This window comes from Symphalangus syndactylus, chromosome 3 (genome assembly GCF_028878055.3).
Source record: "Symphalangus syndactylus isolate Jambi chromosome 3, NHGRI_mSymSyn1-v2.1_pri, whole genome shotgun sequence".
In the NCBI taxonomy this organism is placed as follows: Eukaryota; Metazoa; Chordata; class Mammalia; order Primates; family Hylobatidae; genus Symphalangus; species Symphalangus syndactylus.
The window spans coordinates 17,817,811-17,833,071 of record NC_072425.2 but is presented as its reverse complement, the minus strand read 5'-3'; the positions used below and the strand labels follow the sequence as shown (position 1 = coordinate 17,833,071).

Sequence of the window (15,261 nt, the reverse complement as noted above, 5' to 3'; positions counted from 1 at the left end):
CCCTAATAAGTCAAGCTGAGAAGGGCTCTGGGCTCAGCAGTATGTAAAGCTTCCCAAGGGTAGGACCTCATCTGTCATTGCTATGTCCCTTATGGCAAGCAGTGAGTAAGCAGTGTCTGGTACATGACAGGATCAATGCTTGTCAGTACTTGTTTGATGAATGACAAGTGTGTAGAAAAGCATCTCCACCTGTATGGCTTAAAGCTTAAGAGCTTGGGCTCTGGAGAGAGAAGGACCTGGATTTCTATCTCTGTGACCATGGTCAAGTCACTTAGCCTCTCTAAGTCTCAGTTTCTGTATCAATAAAATGGAAATTATAATATGACCTCAAAAGAATTGGACATGAGGACAGCATGAGATTATTTTCAGCGTTATTGAGGTATAATTTACGTATGATAAACTATGCATACTAAAGTCAACAGTTTGATATGTATGTATCTGTAAAACTGTCACCATCTCAGTATAATGAACATACCCATCACCCCAAAAGTTTTTTAATACCTCTTTGCAATCCCTTCCTCTTCTTCCACTCCTCCCACTTTTCTTGAAATTAGGTAGTGTATGTCCTTAAAGTTTGTTATTCTGTTTCAAAATTGTTCTGACTATTCTAATCCTTGGCATTTCAATATGCATTTTAGGATCAACTGGTTAAGTTTCACCAAAGAAGTCTGCTGGGATTTTGATTGTGATTGTGTTGAATCTGTAGATCCATTTGGGGAGAATTGACATTTTAATGATATTGCATCACCTGAACTATGAAACACAATGTAACTCCAGGTATTAAGGACTCATAACACAGTATATCACCTCATGTATGTAGGTCTTCTCTAATTTAGTTTAGTAATGTTGTATAGTTTGCATTGTATAGGCCTTATACATCTTTTGCCAAATATATGTAGGATTTTCTACACAGATGATGATGCCTCTGTGAATAATGACAGTCTTGTTTCTTTCTGAACTGGATGCTATTGTTTCTTTTTCTTGCCTTGTTGCATGGGCTACAGCCTCTAGTACAGTGTTGGGTAGAAGTGGTGTGTGCAGATATTCTTGGCGTGGTCCTGATCTTAGAAGAAAAGTGGTCTTTACTCATTAAGGATGATGTTTGCTGTTAGCAGTAGGTTTTTTCATTGAGGTCCTTTTATCAGGTTGAGGAAATTTCCTTGTATTCCTAATTTACTAAGAGTTTAATCTGGAATGGGTATTTGAGTTTTATCAAATGCTTTTCCTGCATCTATTGACATAATCATATGGTTTTTCTTTTTCAGTCTGTTACTGTAGAGAATTACACTGATTGATTTTCGACTATTAAACCAACCTTGTATTGCTGTGGTAAACCCCACTTGGTTATGATGAATTAATTATCTTTTTTGTATATTGTTGGATTTGATTTGTTAAAATTTTGTTTAGAATTTCTGCATCTGTGTTCATAATGGGGAATGTTGATCCATATTTTTATTTTCCTGTAAAGTTTTTGTCTGGTTTTGGTATCAGCATAATGCTGCCCTCACAAAATCAGTTGAGAAGTATTCCTTCCTTTTCAATTTTCAAGAAGAGTTTGTATAGAATTAGTATGAGTCTTTCTTAAATATTTGGTAGATATCACCAGTAGAGCCACCTAGGTCTGGAGTTTTCTTTGTGGAAAGTTTTTTTTTTTCTTTTGAATAGAGTTTATTTTTAAGAACAGTTTTAGATTTCTAGCAAAATTGAGCAGAAAGTACAGAGTGTACTTTCTGTATCTCCTGACCCCATACATGCACAGCCTTCCCCACTATCAGCATCCTCCCCCAGAGTGGATTTGTTAAAATTGATGACCCTACACTGATACAGCATCATCACCCAAAGTCCATAGTTTTCATTAGAGTTAATTCGTGCTGTTGTGCATTCTATCAGTTTTGATAAATATATAATCACATGCATCTGCCATTATAGTGTCGTACAGAATAGTTTTACTATTCTAAAATCCTCTGTGCCCCGCCTGTTCATCTCTTCCTCTCTCTTAACCCCCTGGCACCACTGGTCTTTTCATTATCTCCATAGTTTTACCTTTTCCAGAATGTCTTATAGTTAGAATCATATAGTATGTAGCCTTTTCAGATTGGCTTCTTTGATTTAGTAATAAGCATTTATGTTTTCTTCATGTCTTTTCATGGCTTGATAGCTCATTTCTTTTTAGTGCTGAATAATAATTTATTGTTTGCATATACCACAGTTTATCCATTCACCTACTGAGGGATATCTTGATTGCTTCAAAGTTTCGGCAATTATGAATAAAGGTTCTGGAAAGATTCATATGCAGATTTCTGTGTGAACACAAGTTTTCAACCCATTTGGGTAAATACCAATGAGAGTGATTGCTAGATCATTATGGGAAGCTTTTAAACCACAAATTTAATTTCTCTAACTATTCAGGTTATCTGTTTCTTTTTTAGTGAGTTTTGGTTGTGTTTTTCATTGAGCCTGTGCATTTTATCTAAGTTGTTAAATTTATTCCCATGAAGTTGTTCATAATATTCCCTTTTTATTCTTTTATATCTGTAGGATCTGTCATGATGTCCCCTGCTCTCATTCTTCATATTGGTATTTTGTGTCTCTTTGCTTTTTTTTCCCTGGTCAGTCCAGCTAAAATTTACTAATTTTATTGATCTCAAGGAGAGCTTTTGGTTTCATTATTTTTTTCTGGGGCTTTTCTGTTTTCTGATCCATTGATTTCAGTTAATATTCTTTCTTCTGCTTACTTTGGGTTTAATTTGCTCTTCTTTTATAGTTTCTTAAGTAGAAGCTGAAGTCAATGATTTGAGCACTTTCTTCATTTCTAATGTAGGCATCTAATGCTATAAATTTTCTTCTAAGTGCTGCTCTAGCTTTGCTCCCACGCATTTTGATATTTTGGGCCTTCATTTCCATTAAATTCAAATGCTTTCTAATTTTCCTTTTGATTTCTTTTTGACCCATGAGCTATTAAAGATGTGTTATTTAGTTTCCAAATATTTGAGGAATGGCTAGGTATATTCCTGCTATTGATTTCTTGTCTTGTCTTGTCTTTTTTTTTTTTTTTTTTTTTTGAAACGGAGTTTCGCTCTTGTTGCCAAGGCTGGAGTGCAAAGGCATAATCTCAGCTCACTGCAACCTTTGCTTCCTGGGTTCAAGCGATTCTCCTGCCTCAGCCTCCCGAGTAGCTGGGATTACAGTCATGCACCACCACTCTGGCTAATTTATTTTTTTGTAGAGACAGGGCTTCGCCATGTTGGTCAGGCTGGTCTCAACCTCCTGACCTCAGGTGATCCACCCGCCTCAGCCTCCCAAAGCGTTGGGATTATAGGCGTGAGCCACTGTGCCCAGCCTCTGCTATTGATTTCTAATTCCAATGTAGTTAGAGATCATACTTTGTATGACTTAATTTAAATTTATTGAGACTAGTGGCTAAGAATATGGTCAATCTTGGTAAATGTTTGGTGTGAGCTTGAGAAAAAAGTAAGTTCAGGCCAGGCATGGTGGCTCACGCCTATAATCCCAACACTTTGGGAGGCTGAGGTAGGAGGGTTGCTTGAGCCTAACATAGTGAGACTCTGTCTCTACAAAACAAGACAAAGCAAAACAAAACAAACTTAACTGGGCATGGTGGTGCATGCCTGTAGTCCCAGCTACTAGGAGGCTGAGGTGGGGGATCACTTGAACCCAGGAGGTTGAGGCTGCAGTGAGTCAGGATTGTGCCACTGCACTCAAGCCTGGGTGACAGAGCAAGACTCTGTCTCAAAAAAAAAAAAAAAAGTAAGTTCACACTATTTTTTGTTCTCTTTTCCTTCTTTTTCTGACTTCTTTTTAATTAACTGAGCACACTTCATGATTCCACCTTAACTTCTTTATTGGCTTATGAGGTATAATTTCTTTAATTTCAGTGGTTGGTTTAGGGTTTTTAGTATATATTTTAAACTTATAGTCTACTTTCAAGTGATAATATGCCATTTTATGTATAATGTAAGACATTTACAACAGTGTATGTCTATTTACCTCCGTCCTATTCTTTGCAGTATTGTTGTCATACATTTTTCTTCTAAATATGCAATAATCGGGCCGGGCACGGTGGCTCACACCTGTAATCCCAGCACTTTGGGAGGCCGAGGTGGGTGGATTACTAGGTCAGGAGTTCAAGACCAGCCTGGCCAACATGGTGAAACCCCGTCTCTACTAAAAATACAAAAATTAGCTGGGCGTGGAGGCGCGTGCCTGTAATCCCAGCTACTTGGGAGGTTGAGGCAGGAGAATAGCTTGAACCTGGGAGGTGGAGGTTGCAGTGAGCCGAGATCGTGCCATTGTGCTCCAGCCTTGGCAACAAGAGCGAGACTGCGTCTCAAAAATAAAAAATAAAAATAAAATATATATGCAGTAGTCTCTGTGTTGTTATTACATTTGCATTAAACGAAAATCTGTTAAAGTCTATTATCTTTTAAAGAAATTTTTTAAAATGCGTATAATCAGGTACACAAATCTTAAGGCTATAACTCAATGTATTTTTACAAAGCAAACAAACAATGTAGCCACCATCTGGATCAAGATATAAAACATACCAGCACCCCAGAAGGCTACCTCATGCCCCCTCCAAGTCATCAGCTGTGTACAAATGTAACCACGATTCTATCACCATAGGTAGTTTTGTCTGTTTTTGAACTTTATATAAATAGAATCATAAAATATGTATGTTTTGTCTGGCTTCTTTCACTTAACATTATATTTGTGAGATTTATCCTGTTTTTGTGTGTAGCAGGAGTTTTTTTCTTTCTCATTTTTGTATAGTATTCCATTCATTGTATGAGTAGATCATATATATATTTTTTTTCAGTGGTGATGGATATTTTGGGTTTCTGGTTTGGAGCTATTATGAGTAGTGATGCCACAAACATTCTTGAACATGCCTTTTGTTAGACATAAACTCCCATTTTTCTTGGATGCAATACGTGGGAGTGAAATTGCTGGCTTGTAAGGTATGTGTATATTTAGCTTAATAGATACTGCCAAACTGTTTTCTTTCTTTTCTTTTTTTTTTTTAAATTATTTTTTAAAATTTTATTTTAAGTTGTGGGATACATGTGCAGGATGTGCAGGTTTGTTACATAGGTAATGTGTGCTGTGGTGGTTTGCTGCATCTACCAGCCCATCACCTAGGTAAAAAGTGACTGTATCATTTCACATTCCTGTCGGCACTCTGTGAGAGTTTCAGTTGTCCAGCATCTCTGTCAGCACTTTGTGTTGTCAGAAGACGAAACAGTACCAAATGCAGAGCTCACCTCAGCACATTTATCCTCTTTCTGGCATCTTGGGCCTCAAATCCTGGCTTCTTCGGTTGCTCTCTCTCTTTAAGTTGCTGTGCTTTTGTTATTGTAGTTACTTTATCCAATTTTTATGGTTAGTATCAGTTACTTTGCCGTAGACAGAGTCAAAGTCTCTTTCTTTACTCTCTTCTCTTCTCTTCTCTTCTCTTTTCCTTTCCTTCCCTTTCCCTTTCCTTTTTTGAGATGGAGTTTCACTCTTGTTGCCCAGGCTAAAGCGCAATGGCATGATCTCAGCTCACTGCAGCCTTCGCCTCTTGGATTCAAGTGATTCTCCTGCCTCAGCCTCCTGAGCAGCTGGGATTACAGGCACCTGCCACCACGCCCGGCCAATTTTGGTATTTTTAGTAGAGACAGGGTTTTGCCATGTTGGCCAGGCTGGTCTCAAACTCCTGACCTCAGGTGATCCACCCGCCTTGGCTTCCCAAAGTGTTGGGATTACAGGCATGAGCCTGTAATTGTTTTGAAAACAATCTTCTGTGGAAACAAATTATTTTTCTTAAATTATATTAAGGCATTGTTCTACTCTAAAGGGTTGGGATGGCATGAAGTGCTGCTACGTATGTCTGAGTAATTGCAGTTTTCATGTCACTATGTTATGTCTACTGTTATAGTGTCTGGAGTATGTTCCATTTGAAAGGAATTTATAAAACTGTAACTTATCTTTATGATTATACACATCTTTTTGTGTTTATTTGATCTTAGCTTAAGTTGGAAAATGTCAATGAAAAAAATATATTGTGAAGCTTACATAATCTTTAGTGTTACTTTCATAAGCAGACCTTTAGTCTGCAATGATAGGCTTCTTGTCAATGGTTGCATGACATCTGCAAAGGGGAAGGAGCATCCACCTCCAGAAAATACATAAGGGAGAGGGGACCTTATTTATGAGAAGAAGGCTTGACTTAAAAAGACTGGAAATTTTTGAAAACAGATTTACCCTAATACAACAGCCTTGTTTTAGAATACCCTTCAAAATTGTTTATTGCATTGCCAAGCAAAAGAAGTCATTCTGGTAGGAGAGAACTTGGTGATGCTGCTTAACTGAGACATGACTGAGCTGAGTTGTGGCCCAGAGCAGAGGAAAGAGATTAAGTAGTTCCTGTGTCAAGTGATGTGATTTCTAGAGTAGCTCACTTGTCTTCTGGTATTTTGAAGCAGGTCGTGGAAAGAATTGGCAACAGTGCCATTTCTCTTAAAACTCATTGCATGAACTGCTAGTGATAGTTTTAGTGCAACCCAGCTCCTGTTGACATCTGTACCTGCATATTGTCAGCATCCAAGAAGAATTGTTATACTGCAAACCCTTTGAGAAATTTCAAAGTCTTCAAAATGGCCAACAGTTCCTTTGCCAAGCTAAATTTTGACTGAAAGGAATGTCAAGGCTATCTGTGCACGGATGAAGCATCTGCTTTCTCTGGCAATACTTCTGGTTTTGTAGCTTTCATGAAACAAGAAGGCCCACCTGTCACTGCGGCTGGGACTTTCTATGTCAGCATGCATTGATGTCAAAGATTGCAATGGTCCTGAAAGCCTGCTTTGACAGCCTATGATTTCATCAGAGCCAGGCCTTGAGTCACTGCCGTCTCAGGAGGTTTTTTTATGAAATGGAGCAGAACACAAAGCTGCACAGGAGTTCACTGACTCTCCAAAGGATAAGCCTTGAAGTACTTCACTGAACTTCAGGCTGAAGTTCTACTTTTTTTTCTTTGAAAGGAAAGGAAAACTCACAAAACAGAGAAAGAGGAATTCATTCATGACTTGTCTTACTTAACCAGATATTTTTGGCCATGTGAGTGAGGTAAACCTTTCAATTCACCATTATAGATGTTGCTGAAAAGTGGGCATTTTTAGCCACTCTGCCTTCTACAAGAGGAGACGTAGGTGGACAAGTCTGCAAACCTTCTCCTGCTGGAAGAAATGTTTGTACAGCTTGGGAGTGGCAGAGTCATGCTTAGTCTTCAGCAGCAGAAATCTGCAGAGACCAATAGATATGAAAACGGCTTTCGATAAAATCCAACATCTCTTCATGCTAAAAACCCTCAACAAACTAGGCATCAAAGAAACATACCTCAAAGTAATAATAGCCATCTATGACACATCCACAGTCAGCATCATACTGAATGGGCAAGAGCTGGAAGCATTCCCCTGAAGAACAGGAACAAGACTGGGGTGCCCACTGTCACCACTCCTACTGTCTGCTTTTGAAGGTAACTTCTGCTCAGCAAAACATGAAAACAGAGTATGGATTCACAGTCCTTTGGGGACAAGCCATTCGTGAGGAAACCTTGACATTGTTTTCCTCAGGGACTTAAGAAAAAAGAAAAGGATGCAGTGTTGATCCAGCTGGAAAACCCTTGGAGAATGGTGGCGTTCTTTGACATCTGTCATTCACTGACTCTTGTCAGTAGGCTTTGGGAGTGGTGATTTAGTATACCACTGCCTTCCTTTGGGAGTCTGGGTTTTCAAGCATTTGTTGGTATCTAAATTTTAAAAAGTCAGGTTGACCAAATGTCAAGGAGTGTTTCACAATTCCAGTGTTACATTCAATAATAATAATCATTATAATTTGTTTATTGAATGCTCGTTATGTGACAGGCACTATTCTAATAACTTTCCATGAATTAACCCATTGAATATTTCCAACATTATTATAAGGAAGGCAGTTTTATAATCTTCATTTTCAGATGAAGAGACTGAGGTCCAGAGAAGTTAATAAAATTGCCCAAGGTAATAGGGCTGCTCAGTGGTGGAGTTAGATATAAGCCTAGGTTGTCTGGCTCCAGGGTCCACATGTCCACACCCCTGGTAACTGCTTCTGTTGTGCCAGGGTACAGCATACTTTGTGTTATAGTTTTCATTTTAATCTTACCGGCACAATTTGGATTTCTTTTGATTCTTTTTAGGGTGTCGGTATTAACTTTTGTGCATGAAAGGGAGAGAGGGAGAGAGGAGAGAGAGAGGGGGGAGGGAAAATAATCTCTGAAAAGATTTTTAAAATTTAACTTTAAGATAAATTGTGTACAACATTTCTCATGCCTTGGTTATTTACATTTTACTGGAGAGGGAGCTCGTAACTGTTATTAGGGATACCAGAGACTCCTGAGACCCAAGAGCAGGGACCACATCTGTGTGTCTTTGTCTCCCATGTGCTTAGCATAGTTCTGGGCACATAGTATTTGTTTTGTAATTTTTCATTGAGTATAAAGTTGCTGTGCTTAAAGAGTTAAAGCTCTATTTTCTGGAAAACTTACTTTTCCCAAACACTTTACTTCCAACTAGTTGATACAGGATAACACTCATTTGGTCAACAATTAGTTATTCAATGCCTTCTATGACTGGGTGCTTCCTTAGGCACCAGACACACATAGATGCACATATTAGATTGTCAGGTCCCATTCCTGCACATTGCTTGTAGCCTATGGAAGGAAGACATGACTCGAGAAGCAATTTAATAAAGAATGGTAGGGGCTGTCGGGGGAATTACACGTGCCACAGAAGTACATAGAAGGAGCATCCAGCTTTGTCTGGGGTACGGTGGGGGGCTCAGGAAAGCTTGTCTGAATAATAGTATATAAGCCAAGACTTGAGGAATGAGCTGGTAAAGGGGAGAAGGAGTTTTTCAGGCAGAGGGAGCAGCATGTACTAAGGCCTGAGGCAAGAGAACGCAAGACAGGGAGGGCAGAGAACTGAAAGAACACATGTCAGCATGGCTGGGTCACGCCACAATGAGGCCAGTCACAGATGAGCTAGAGAGCCAGCCAGGGGTCAGGGCCGAAGACCCTTGTCTGACAGGTCAGGCAGTGTGGATCGTCCGCTGATAGCAATAAGACATTGGAGGGTTTCCCGCAGGGGAGAGCTTTGATTAGATTTGCATGGCTTGCAAGGATTGCTCTGGCTGCTCTGTGGAGAACAGACCTTCGAGGGAGAGCAGTTCAGAGACTCTCCTGTGGTCTAGGTGAAAGACGATGTGGTCTGTATGAGGATAATGCAGTGGAGAAGGGTGACCACATAGATGCAGAAATGTCTAGGTGCTGTTCTCTGCAGGCCTTGGTGCTAAGGTGGATGTGGATGTTGTGAGAGAGGGAGGAGTCAAGGATATCTCCCAAGTTTCTGGCCTGGGCAATTGGGAGACTGGTCAAAAAACAACCAGATGATGTGGGGGTGGGGCGGGTATGTGCAGAATTTGGTTTTGCACATGTTGAGTTTGAAGTGCCTGTGTGACACCTGCATGAGGTATCCTGTGCCAGCAGCATGACTGTGCGGCTAGTACACTTCTTGCTCAAACAGCTGGGCTATTCCATGGACCTAATCTTCATGCCTTCTGGCAGAACTCTAGGTTCTTAGAAGCAGCTGCCCCTGGACCTGTCTGTGGGAGGACCTCTAGGCTTGTGAAGGGATCTGGTTGGGACTGGCTTGCCACCAGAACCTCAGTAGTGGCTGAAGTGTCTTTGGAGATTGGGACCTCAGCAGGACCAGGGAAACAAAACCCTTGGTAGAGGCAGCTGTGGGAAAAGTGGGATGGGGTGAAGTTGAACATCTTAGATTAGATCCCTGGTTGTCTAGAACCCTCCAGAAAGGAAGGGAGGAGTCAGAAAGGAAGCTCAAGCACCTTGTCTGTGGGAAGACTGGTGACATCCTGGTTAGTAGCATGAATTATGGTACAGACGAAGCTGGGCTTGAGATCCTGCTCTACCACAACCAGATATGTAAATCTGGGCTTAACATCTCAAAATCTTCATTATCTCATCTGTAAAATGGTGAAAATAATAGTACCAACTTCATAGGATTATTGGGAGAGTTCATGTTTAATGAATTTAGATCCTGGCTGGAACATACTCAGGAAATGGCTGCTGCTGCTATTTCTTCTCTTCCTCTTTTCCTTTGGCCTTCATTTGCTGTTATAATCGTCACTCAGCTGTCTCTCTGAGAAGTATGTTCTTGAATCTTGAATCCCAATTCTGTGGCTTTAGAAAGGCTTTAGGAAGGTTTTTTGCTTTCAAAATCCATGCAAGTTCCTAGAGGCTTATTTTTGTCACATATACCATTTTTCACTGCGCCACAGTGATGTGGAGACAGTTCTGCAAGTTCTTCTCAAAGAGTCTGTCATATAGAACATTAGGGAGCCATATACACTTCATTGAAAGGAAAATTTGGGAGCTGCACTGTCAGCTTTAATAGGCACTATAGGCATCACTGTTTCTAACATAGCCATTGGATGCCTCATGATTGTGGGCCCTTTAGCTCATCCCAGCCTCTTCCAGCTTTCCCCTGAACGACTCTTTGTTCCCCCCTCATCCTTTATCATGGATTGTCCCTGGGATCATCCATCTCCTTTTACTGTACAGAGCAGTTCAGATTCCCCAGCACCTGTGGCCCAGCACACATCCTCCAATCCATCAAGGGGACCAGCAGGTCAGAGCACCCTCCACCTAACAGGACCGCCTTTCCTTGAAGTTTGTGGGTATAAATAGCCGCTTTTAGCAGAGAAAGGATCTGATTTCATTATTAATGGTCACGGATATCTTTATTTATGTTTCTTTGATCTAGGACCTAGGAGATGAGGGTGGGTGAAATCTATTGAAGGGGTTGTGAGCATGGATTTTGGCTTATCTAAGTTGAAATTTGGGCCTTCCCACTTACTGTTCTGTGGCCTTGGGCAATTTGCCTCACTTTTTTGAATCTCTGAGCCTAAGAGTCTAGGCTGTTGTTTCTCTTCTTTAAAGCTACCACCATCTACTTTGTGCCTTGGAAAAAATGTCCCCAGCATACCTGTGAGATGGAGTACTGTCTTAGCCTCTGCCCTTCCCACTTTCTTGAAGGTTTAGCCCACAGCCCTCAGTTTGTTGATGTTTAACTGCTAACTTCCCTGAAGGGAGGCAGGGAAGCAAAGTTGCACACCAGGAATATCAACAGAGATTCTAGAATTCCACAGAATTGGAAACTGTGCCCCTGGGTCTATGTTTCTTGGCTCCTGACTCTTCCAAGGAGGTCCCTGGTTTCCTGTCTGCTTCCATTTTCCCCAAGAGAGGAGCTTTGCCTTTCCTTTATTGGGCCACCGTGCTGAAGGGCTGTGAGAGTAGAACAGTGGGAGGCCAGGTGAGTCTGGTGAGCCAGCTTGACCAAACAAGGAATTTGGCCATCCTCACGGGGCGGTGTCATGGAGGCTAGAGGTGAGGAGAGGCTGGAACCAGAGCCTGGACACCTGGCCAGGCTCTGGTTGTTCATCTCTCTCCTCTTTGTCCTTCATCCCTTTCTCCTGCCTCCCCTGACTTCCTCGGACTGTATTAAGGTGACTGCCCTGCAGCTTCTGAGTCCTAGAGACTGACTGACTTTTTCTCCCTCCATCTAGCTTCCAGATTCATACACAATGAATTTATTAATTGACTGGAGGGTTCAGATTTATGTCATTCAAAATGACTGCCTGGATTCCACCCCTGGCTGGGGTTGAGGGCAAGGTACCATTGTTCCTAGAGATGTGGGGATGGTTGAGAGCCGAGCACTCTCAACATGCCAGGAATGGGCGCCATTGTCCATCAACATCCACTTGTCCTAATATGTCATTTGCCTCTTGGGGCCCTTCTGGCTCTGAGAGCCCTGTCTGCTTTGATCAGTGCCTTTCGTGTTCATATTGTGCTGGTTTCTGAGCAGAGGCCAAGAACATGGCAGCAGGGCTGGTGGGCTGGGAGCCCACAGAGGAGTCAGAGGATGAGTGATGCCTCCTGCTAATTGATGGCCTCAAAATCATCCATGTTAGTGCAGCCTTTAGTTTTACATGACTTGGGTCAGATGTGGGGACATTTGGCCATTAGGAAGTAAGCTTTACATAGCTATTTGGGGTTAAGAAAGATTCCCCTTATGAGAGAGCTCATTCTACATTTTTGTAACTCTTTGTTTGGTCTCTGATGTGCTGCCTCTTTGTGGGATGAAGTCTGCCTCTGGAGAGTCCCATATATCAGTGGCCTATCTGGGTCTTTCGCCTTCTGTGGAGGCTCCCCCAGACCTCCTCTGGGGTGGAAGGAGTCCTAGAGCTACTTCAGTCCCTTCTCTGTGGTGATCATAGCAGTGTGGCCAGGCCAGGGGCTGTATCTTGGCTGGGCAATGAGGGGGTTTGCCCTGGCGGCTGGAGATGCGTAGGGTGTTCCTAGACCGAGAGCCCACCACCCCACCGCCCGCCTTTTTTTTTTTTTTTTTTTTTGAGATGGAGTTTTGCTCTTGTTGTTCAGTCTGGGGTGTAGTGGCATGACCTCGGCTCACTGCAACCTCTGCCTCCTGAGTTCAAGAGATTCTCCTGCCTCCACCTCCCGAGTAGCTGGGATTACAGGTGCCCACCACCATGCCCGGCTAATTTTTTGTGTTTTTAGTGGAGGTGGGGTTTCACCGCATTGGCCAGGCTGGTCTCAAACTCCTGACCTCAGGTGATCCGCCACCTCGGACTCCTGTAGTGCTAGGATTACAGGCGTGAGCCACCATGCCTGGCCAAGAGCCCATTTTTTATGGAAGTGCACTTCTTTGGGACTCTTAGAATTCAGTAGGGTATATTAGACGAATTATATGTCTAACTAGAAAAAGTGCATTTTAAAAGCCTTATTTATATCTGGCTGATATTTTAATAGCCATGTTAGTAACTTCTGACTAGGTTTGTACCTATATTTGACTGAGACAGTTAGGTTGACTCTCCCTCTCACCCTAAGAAGTTTAAAAAATAAATACTTTTATAGGACCATAGGATTTTACATGCCAAGATTTAGGCTGAAAATCCGAGCATAAAAATTGGTTTGTATGTAACAGGAAGATTAATAGGCAGTTCCTCCCATCCCCTGTCCCCTGTCTTACAGAGTGGTCCTGGCAGCCCCTGCCTGCCTGTAAATAGTTGGGTTTGCCTCACTGGCAGGTCAGCATGGGGGAGGAAGAAGCCAGATTATTTTATGATCCATAAACGCAAGCACCAGACATGCTCCGAAATTCATTAGTGTTTACTTGTCATTACAAATAGCCTGTGTTGTTTGCCTTCTGACTAGACGGGCAGACAGTCAGGGCCCAATTGCAGGGTGTGGAGGGCCCTGAAACCCTGACTCTCTTGGGAAATGAGAGTTTAAAGCAAAGCTTTAATTTATGGCTGCAGATTGTTTCTTTCTCCTGAGTGTAGGTATTGAGGATGTGAATCTTCAGAGTCAGACTGGCTTTTTCTTCAGTGGAAAATATGAAGTTTTTGGATAAAATCTACTAATAAGTAGTCATCTCATGTTTTGTTTATTTCCCCCTTTTGAATTATAGATAAACTTTTTAAGCAGGGAAAGCTTAAAAAGTTTAAGCTTAAAAAGCCTCAAAATGTTATGCCCAGATACTTCCCTGGGCAGCAGATTTTGTACCATCTCCCCCTGAGCCTGCCTGCTTTACAGAGAGCAGCCCTGTGTCTCGGCCACCCTTCCCTTCCCTCCTCTTGGACCTGGAGCACCCAGGGCTTGGGCTATGGCAGGCCCCTGACTATAGCCCCCTTGGTCCGTTTCAGACCCGGGTGACACCGCGAGGTGATTGTTAGACTATGGAAGCCCCTAAGACGCTGCTGTTCCGATGTGGAGGTAGTCAGGATGGGCTGAGCTGTCTCAGCTGCACATGTGCTGAAGCCGAGACTAAGGCAGCCCTTGGAGGCTGAATGGCATCTGGGGGATGGCTGGTGTGCAAGGGGCCAGATGTCTGAGGTTTCTGAGTGGAGTTGTAGATTTGAATGTAATTAGAGGATAATTCTTCCAAATGATCTTCATGTGGGGCTGGCTTAGGCATTCCTGGGGTCTGCTTGGGATGGTGACTTCATGTCTATTAGTCACTCAGTTGTTCAGCACCTATTGACCAGGCACATACCATGTGTAAGACCCCCTGCCTGGTATTTCAGGGAACTCGAAGATGAATGAGGAATCCCTGGTCTAATGGGAAAGGTAAGAGATTTACCTAAATAATTACAAGGGTCTCACTAAAGAGGACAAAGTGCTATCTGGGAGGGGAGCCAATACTTCCAGCTAGGACAACACCCAAAGCATCCTGGTGGAGCTCCCATTGTGGCCTGGAGAACTGGTATAATTTGGGCACAAGATAGGGAGAAATGGCAATTCAGGTATCAGGAACAGCTTGAACACAGGTAAGGCAGTTGGGAAGAAAGTGGCCATGTACAGGGACCAGTGAGCAGATTAGTTTGATCTAAAGCAAAGGTGAAGGGCTTTGTGGGAAGTAAGACTGGAGAATAGAGTGGCCCCACTATGGCCTTGGTTCTGTGGGCCCTGGCAGAGCAGGTGTTGTTTAGGAGCTGTGCTTCCTTCAAGAAGCTGAACAGGCAGAAGCCAAAGTCCTACAGGTGCCCCAAACCAAGCCTGATTCTTTCCCCAGAATCCCGCTGTGGTACACACCCCTGGAATGGCATGCCTGCCCACCCAGTCAGGCCAGAAGCATGGTGGCTGTCATTGACGCCCCTTCTCTCTCCCACAGTCTCTGCTCCCAGTCAGTCCCCACACCCTATCTCCCCTTTTTCCACCTGTCTGTCCCCAGTGCTACCCCTCAACTTTGGCACTTATCTCCCAGCGGGCATCTCTACACCCATGTCTACCCCATCCCACTCTGTTGCCCACTCTGTGGTTTTAAATCTCTGTCCTCTGAGCCTCTTCAGCATCTCCAGTGGTTTCCCCAGTGCCTTTGGGTGATTCCACATCTCTAAGGGGTCCGTGCAAGTAGGAGTAGCTTATCCTTTCCTTCTAGCCCTCTTCTGGCCTCCCGACTCACTCTCTGATTCACCTCCTCTGGCCTTCCCACAGGTCCTTGAACCTACCTCCAGGCCTGTGCATTTTCTGCTCTCTGCCTGGCATGCTAGTTCCCCCGCTTCAGCTAAGCCAGTCCTTCTTACACAGTGATTGCACTCTGAACTTGTCCTTATGCGTTCAGCAACATG

The 15,261-nt window shown here is 42.8% G+C and overlaps 1 protein-coding gene across 28 annotated transcripts in view; it reads left to right on the top strand.

The window, feature by feature from the left end:
• Positions 1-15,261, top strand: part of RALGPS1 (Ral GEF with PH domain and SH3 binding motif 1) — a 302,263-nt gene that overhangs the window by 75,097 nt on the left and 211,905 nt on the right. The gene's annotated exons all lie outside the window — the stretch shown is intronic.